The sequence below is a fragment of the Scylla paramamosain genome, chromosome 3, assembly GCF_035594125.1.
Source record: "Scylla paramamosain isolate STU-SP2022 chromosome 3, ASM3559412v1, whole genome shotgun sequence".
In the NCBI taxonomy this organism is placed as follows: domain Eukaryota; kingdom Metazoa; phylum Arthropoda; class Malacostraca; order Decapoda; family Portunidae; genus Scylla; species Scylla paramamosain.
This window is the reverse complement of record NC_087153.1, coordinates 17475001-17482500: the sequence shown is the minus strand read 5'-3', so window position 1 is coordinate 17482500 and position 7500 is coordinate 17475001.

Sequence of the window (7500 nt, the reverse complement as noted above, 5' to 3'; positions counted from 1 at the left end):
AGTACCACTCCTTAACCTAACCTAACCTATTCTAAATTAGAGACATGCATTGAAACCTCAGGCCACAGGCACGGGGATGTACAGAAGCAGGCAAGGTGCTCCAGGTTACAGTTCAGTAATGTTTAGAGCACCAGGCGAGGAAGGCACAAGACACATGACTGAGAGGATGTAAAGCTGGCAGGCAGTGGAGGGCTGGACACCGCCTCTTTCCAATCACCGTCTGGCCTCCCCACACACCTGCTCGCCGCTTCCCCACCACCACCTGTGTTTCTCGAGGCTAACTCTCCCACATCTCCTCTGTGGCTAGTAAAAATAATGTGACGATGAATATACAAAGAGCCAGCACCCGAGGAGGAGGAGGAGGAGGAGGAGGAGGAGGAGGAGGAGGAGGAGCAGAAGAACGAGGACAGCTACCCCTCAAGCCACAAACAGAAACAAGAGAGAGAGAATGGAAGGTTTATTTTGCCTTCCTCTCTAGACTACAGAATAATTGAAGAGCCTGCAGTTCAAAAAAGGAGTCCAAAAAGCTGAAGAGGATTACAGTAAACAAATTATCCAACAGTGAAAAAGTTAAATTACCTAAGATTGTAGAGACACCAGTAGTAATTATATATATCTAAACCTTAAGTAATACTCAGCGCTTACGAATCTGAAGGCTATACTGGCAATTGTCATTCTAATATTTCTTTTCCTTTAACTTCATTTTAATTTGTTATTTTCTGTGTAAGTTTGTCATTACAAAGGAAAGCGACTGGTTTTTGTTGTTGTTGTTGTTGTTGTTGTTGTTGTTGTTGTTGTTGTTGTTGTTGTTGTTGTTCCTCTACTTTTTTTTCGTTTTTTATTTTTATTTTATTTTTTTATTTTTTTAAAGAGTGTATATAAGGTGAAGGAGACGAGGAAGGGCGCCGCGGCAAGGCCAATGTCCCTGCCTTCACTTTATGGGAGGGAATTATTTATCTATTTATTTATTTTTTTTTTTTTTCCAGATCATATATGTGTGTGTATATATATATATATATATATATATATATATATATATATATATATATATATATATATATATATATATATATATATATATATATATATATATATATATATATATATATATATATATATATATATGCAAGATGCTGAATATTTTGACGGACACACACACACACACACACACACACACACACACACACACACACACACACACACACACACACACACTTCCCATACCTATCCAAGTACACCTACACACGTTTCCCACACCCTTCCTTCACACACCTCCCACCTAACACACACCTTCCCCAAGCCTACATTCCCACTACACGCACCTTCCGTACACCTACATCACCCACGCGCACCTTTCCCACACACTTTCCCTCAGAAACCTTCACCGCAGCATTCTCGCATCCCCTCCCGCGCCGCCCCAGCTTCCCGTAATCAGGCGAGGAGGGTAGGTGGCCGCCTCCTCCTCCAGCAACACCCCGCAGGCCAATCCCCTAATGCGGCTCCTCGCTGTGGAAGACACACGATCACTTACACCATCTCCAGCAGCGGCCGCGGCGGGTGGAGCAGTAGGAGAAGGAGGAGGGAGTAAAGGGAATGGTGAAGAGCAGGGATAAAAAGGAAGATTACGAGACCGCGCACACGACACAAGAGGAAGGACACAGGAAAAAGAGAAGTAACGAAAATGCGAGTACGTTGTAACAGTGGGGATAAAGCTGCTACCAGGAGAAGGAGGAGGAAGAGGAGGAGGAGGGGGAGGAGGTGGAGAAGGAAGAGGAGGAGGAGTTACAAATGTTTCTACCGATCGTCAGCTGGGCAATTCAAGAGCAGTTCACACAGAGTGGCGTCTGAACATGTATCTACGCTGGAAATCTGTGTGTGTGTGTGTGTGTGTGTGTGTGTGTGTGTGTGTGTGTGTGTGTGTGTGTGTGTGTGTGTGTGTGTGTGTGTGTGTGTGTGTGTGTGTGTGTGTGTGTGTGTGTGTGTGTGTGTGTGTGTGTGTGTACACGAGTTACATCAGCGAAGGAAGGAAGCGTTTCACCCTCCCACTTACGCGTGTGGTGAGTGGAGGCGCCGCCACCCACTCAAGTGATGCAGCGCATCCATCCCCTGCAGTATTCCCGCTGCACTACTTGCCTGCACTCTGGGGGCGCCATATAGCCCGCCTGGCTGAGGCTGCCTCCGAGGGCCTCTGCGACCCTGCCCGCCAGCCACCACCAGCCAGTCCTGAGCCTGCAGACTGCCTGTAGCTTGCAACACGACGTCGTAAAACCTCTCTTTTCAACAATTTAATTTAGGAAGTAGGATAAGAGCACCGGTCCCGCTGCAAGCCAAACTTAGCTTAGATATCTAGCCCACAGGCGCACTGGCTTCATGTCCCTGCGTCAGGACACCGAGGACTCCAGGCGGTGTAAAACAAACCCTTGCCGAGCTCCTGCATCATGGAGCAAAGAAGGATGCTTCACACCAGCCAAGGTAACAGCGATGACGCAGTACAGACGCTCCCCCGTGGGTTTACAGGCCATGCTGGGCACTAGTCAGACCAAGTGTCCACGTGGCACTGTGGTCGCCGCCCCTGGGTCTTGGTCCTGCAGGCGACCAACGAGAGTACTCAAGCCTCAGCCCCGTATTGTGGCTGCGCTAACAGTCCATCAGATTATCAAGCGCTAGCAATCATTGGTGTGCTTGGGTGGAAACTGGAAGGGAGGACGTAACTCTGCCCTTGTTCACAACACTTGTTATCGCTTTCACAACTCCAACACACATCTTAACTAAAAGAACAAGCTATTCTTTTATTACATGTCATTCCTAAAATACCACTCAAAGCGAATCTTCAGCGTTAAATCTATTTCGTTTTCTGAAGTGTTCTTACTTTTCCCTCCTGAAAGATAACAATTCATGAAACTGGACAGAAAGTGAGTGCAGCGGGGCCGTGGGAGAGGACCAGGCGAGTGATGACAGAAGCGAGATTTCACACGATTTGAGAAACATCGAGTGCATCTATTTCAGAACTAAAGTCAGTGAGCCGCGTTTGACTTTTAAAAGGACGCCGCCATGGAAAGGTTAGCCTGAGTTTTCTGTTCTTAAGCTTGGAGGAATGATGGAGCCTACTGTCTGCGCCAGCTCGTGGGAACCCAGCTCCAGTCTGGGGTTACTGGAGCAGTGCATCCTGGAGCCCCTTGCCCCGCTTCGCACAGGTTGTTAAGACGCCAATGATGAGAAGACCTGTGACCCCGGCAGGAGTGTAAGTAACGGAACAGGAAATGGTAAAGGCTTGTCATCAACAGAGTCTCACTGCAAAGAATGATAGTAAGCAACAACAACAACAACAACAACAACAACAACAACAACAACAACAACGACAACAACAACAATGATATTGGTTCACTGTTTAGTTATGAATTTTTCCAAGGTTAATCTTCATAATCCTTATGAACTCTGTAAATAGAAATAAAAAAATAAAATGAAAGGCTATTAAAATCTTAGACTCCTCTCTAACTTTTGGTCAACCCTGTGCGTGTGTGTAAAGTTCAAGAAAATAACACGGAAAGGCTGGAATTCTAAGAAACATATATTTAAGAAGGTAAATAAATGAGACACACCAGCTTCCTAAGGCTTCTAGCGATAGCGAAAAGTCAGTATTTAAGTTGAAGAGAATACGACGAAGGACTAGATTTTAAAGAAAAGACTTAAAAGAGGATGTAAGTTAATGATATAACCCAGCTGTTTAAGATCATGAATGATGGCGAAAAAGTGAAAGCTTTTTCTTCAAAATGAAAATTATGATACACATGACTGGGATGACTGAAGTAATTTTGGCTCACAATCTCAAACATTACAGTATCTTATCTCGAAACTTTAATAAAGAGATTTTAATGAAGGTAACTGTGGTTCTGAAGGGTATTTCTATAGCTTTACTGATAGATTAACAAGTATGCTGCGTCATTAACTTAAAAAAAAAGACACATCAACTAATCAACTCTGTGGCCTTTAAAAACATTCCCTGTGAGGTTCCGAAGAAGTTTAAAAATAGAATGGGAAGAGATAAGACATAATCCACGTCACGCCTAAATATAAAGAGAAACACGTGTAGAAAAGAACCAGAAGATGAAAAATACAGTGCAGTTATATTTAGCAGGTGACATTTCAGCCCGAGACAAAAGGTGAAATAATCCCAAGATCGTGAAAGTGAAAGCAAGCACGGTGTTGTATATTTAGACTCGACACCAACTTTACGACGCACTCCGAGGATGAATGGTGAGCTGGGACACGAGGGAAACTGCTGCCGTGAGCTTTACTAGTGGTGAGAGAGAGGGAGAGAGAGAGAGCATTCCATTTTTTTTTTTTTTTTATACAAGAGGGCTACTAGACAAGAAAGGAAAAATGTCTACTGAGATCCCGGTCCCTAAAGAGCCAAATGAATTATCCAAAACTAGAGGTATGCATCTTGAAACCTCCCTCTTGAGAGAGTTCAAGTGAAAAGGAGGAGGAAATAAAGAAGCAAGCAGGGAGTCCCAGAGTTTTACCCGAGTGGTGTCCAACAAAGAAAATAAAAAACCTCAGAACCTGAATCCTATAATACATCTTACAAAAATCGCGTTTCCCGAAGCAATGAAGGAAAACCACGTGACATAAGTAATCAGACACGAGGGAAGATGAATTAAGAGATACATAAACAAGCTTCCCGGGACGTAAAGAAGAGTAAGATGTGTCCCTTGCTTCGCTCCAGCATTGTCTAGCCTCGCTTATCACGGGGACTCACGAGGCTGTGCATGTGTGAGAAAATGCGTGTATCAAGATTACGCTGTTTACTGTGACGTCAGAGAGCGAAGGAAAATGCTGTGAATAACTAACGGATTCAAATGAGTGATAAGAAATATGCATGATCTTTTAACTTGACTACAGGGATGAGATAATGCACGTGTGTCAAGATTGCGCTGTTTGTTTAATGTGACGTCAGAGGGCGAAGGAAAATGCTTTGAATAAGGTCCAGATTCAAATGAGCGATAAGAAATGTGCTTGCTCTTCATACCTTGTCGTGTATATATTACTTGCAGAGATTAAAGATTAAAATTCAACCCTCTGAACGAGAAGGGCAAAAGGAAAGGCTGGTGTTTGATTTTATTCATGACTAAAAAAATACATATGAACTTGATACATTTCCTTACAAAAGATTGCCTGCTAAACGTGACTTTTCTTCTTCCACAGCCTTTCTTCCAGTGTCGCTGTTCAAAACTAATCCTTTCCATAACGCTCTCTCTTCTGCCTTCTCTCCACTTAACCCTCACTTTTTTACATCATCTATGGAATCCTCCCATCTCTCCTTTGGCCTGTCTCGTCTTCTTCTTCCATCGACTCCCATATCTATTATTTTTCTGTCTGCTGAAGGTGACACAGGATTCAAATTCGACCCATTGAACAGAGAGGACGAGAAGGAAGGCTCTAGTTTGATTTGAAGATGATCAACATGACAGTAGATGAAAGACTCACACACACCCACCCCCAGTGCCTCCTTAAACCTCTCTAGTCTGACCACCAACCTGTTTACATTCCAGCTCTGCCTTGGCCCCAATCCGTGTTTCTCCACGCCCTTGGTGAATGGCCGGAGGGACGGGCTGCGGCATCCTTCAGCTCCGCCACAAAAACTTGAAGGTTTCTAAAAAGGAAAGGAAAGACTGGCCTGGGCCTTCCCACGACCCACTGGCCAAAAGAGGAAACAAGAATGGGAAGGAGGAAGTAGGTGTAGGAGAGAGAAAAGCAGGTAAGCAGGCAGGTACGCAGGCAGGCAGGGTAGGAGAGGAAGGAGGCAAAGAGGCAAGGAAGGAAGGAAGGAAGGAAGGAAGGAAGGAAGAAAGACCAGCTGGAGCGAGAAGCCTAAGAGGAAAGGGGAAAGGAAGGAGGGAAGGAGGTAGAAAAATCCCTTGAAAGAAGAAACAAATCAAAGGCAAGAGAAATGTATTTTGGGTCTGGGAGAAAGGCAAGGGGCGAGCGAGTGAGGGAGGAGGACAGGATTGAAAAGGGCCACTCAAAGGAGACTCATTCATAAATGTTAGAGGAGGAAGGCAAACAGAGCTGGCGCCTCCCACTACGTATCCGCCTACGAGTAATGAGAAAAAAACTGTGAAAGGCACTAAAAGTGAGTCGTGTCCTGCTCGTACTATTTCTACTATTTACAGTCCAGCCAGCCAGTGAACTTTGAATGGTTGTGATGGGGGTGTTGCGTGGACACATTATGAATAAACCACAGTAGCTGGTCTCTGTTAAATTTGTGCCGGTCTTTTAATCGTCAGTTTCATCATCGTGTAGGAATCTAGCATAATAAGAACTGAATGTATGAGAAATGAGTGGTGTGATGTGGTGTAATGGTTATATTACAAAAATTTATATTAAACTTACACCGATCTTTTAATAAATAGTCATTTCATTAAAGTGCACCAATATAACATGATGTGAACGAAACTAAGAGAATGAGGACGGTTATATTATTGGAAATGAGAGCCTAGTGGTTATATTATTAAAACGATGGGACTTGACCTTAAATTTACCCCTATTTCTTTAATCGTCATTTCATTACTGTTCAACAATATAGCACAATATGAGCGAAGCTAAGAGAAATGAGATCATTATTTCCACCTATCATCTTTATTAATGCATTCGTTCTTTTTAGGTATTACTATTTATAGAAAAACAAACAATATTATCTCTTCATGTTATCATTGTTGTCTCCTTCCTATACTAAGTTTTTTTTTTTTTAAGCTTTTAGTCAGTGTTCTTTTTATAGAGATTCAATAAATAGATAAATGAGTGAATAAGTAAAACACACACACACACACACACACACACACACACACACACACACACACACACACACACACACACACACACACACACACACACACACACACACACACACACACACACACACACACATACACGAACCCCATCCCCCCACCCACCAGTTCAATAAAGCAAATGTTCTCAGTTCAATCCATTAAAGGTTGAAAAGTGAAGAAATAAGTAAAAAGTCACTTCCCACAGCTGGTATCGTCCATTCATCACTGTTTTTTCTTCATTTCATTGCATCACTTTATCATTCTATACTCGCCCTCCCTCACTCCCTTCATCACAGATTCATTTACTATACATATTACACTTTATCTGTCTCCAGTGGCCGCTCCCCTCCAATCTATACTCACGCGATAAACTTTTTCTTTTTCTTGATTCTTTCCTTTCTTGGTTCTTTCCTTTCTTGGTCTTTTCATAACTTTGGAGTCATGATGATGCCGTAGTTTTTTTTTCATTTTTTTCATTTTTTTTTTATCCTGATTTTTTTTTTTTCGGGTCTGCTCTTCGTCTTTATTTTTTTTTTCTTTTTTATCTGACCGGAGTCACAACATTGTTCTCTCGACTTTTGTGTGTGTGTGTGTGTGTCTTTATGCTACATGTTTTTTTTGTTTTTTTTTGTGTGTGTGTGTGTTTCGTCTTCATTTTCTTTTCTGACAG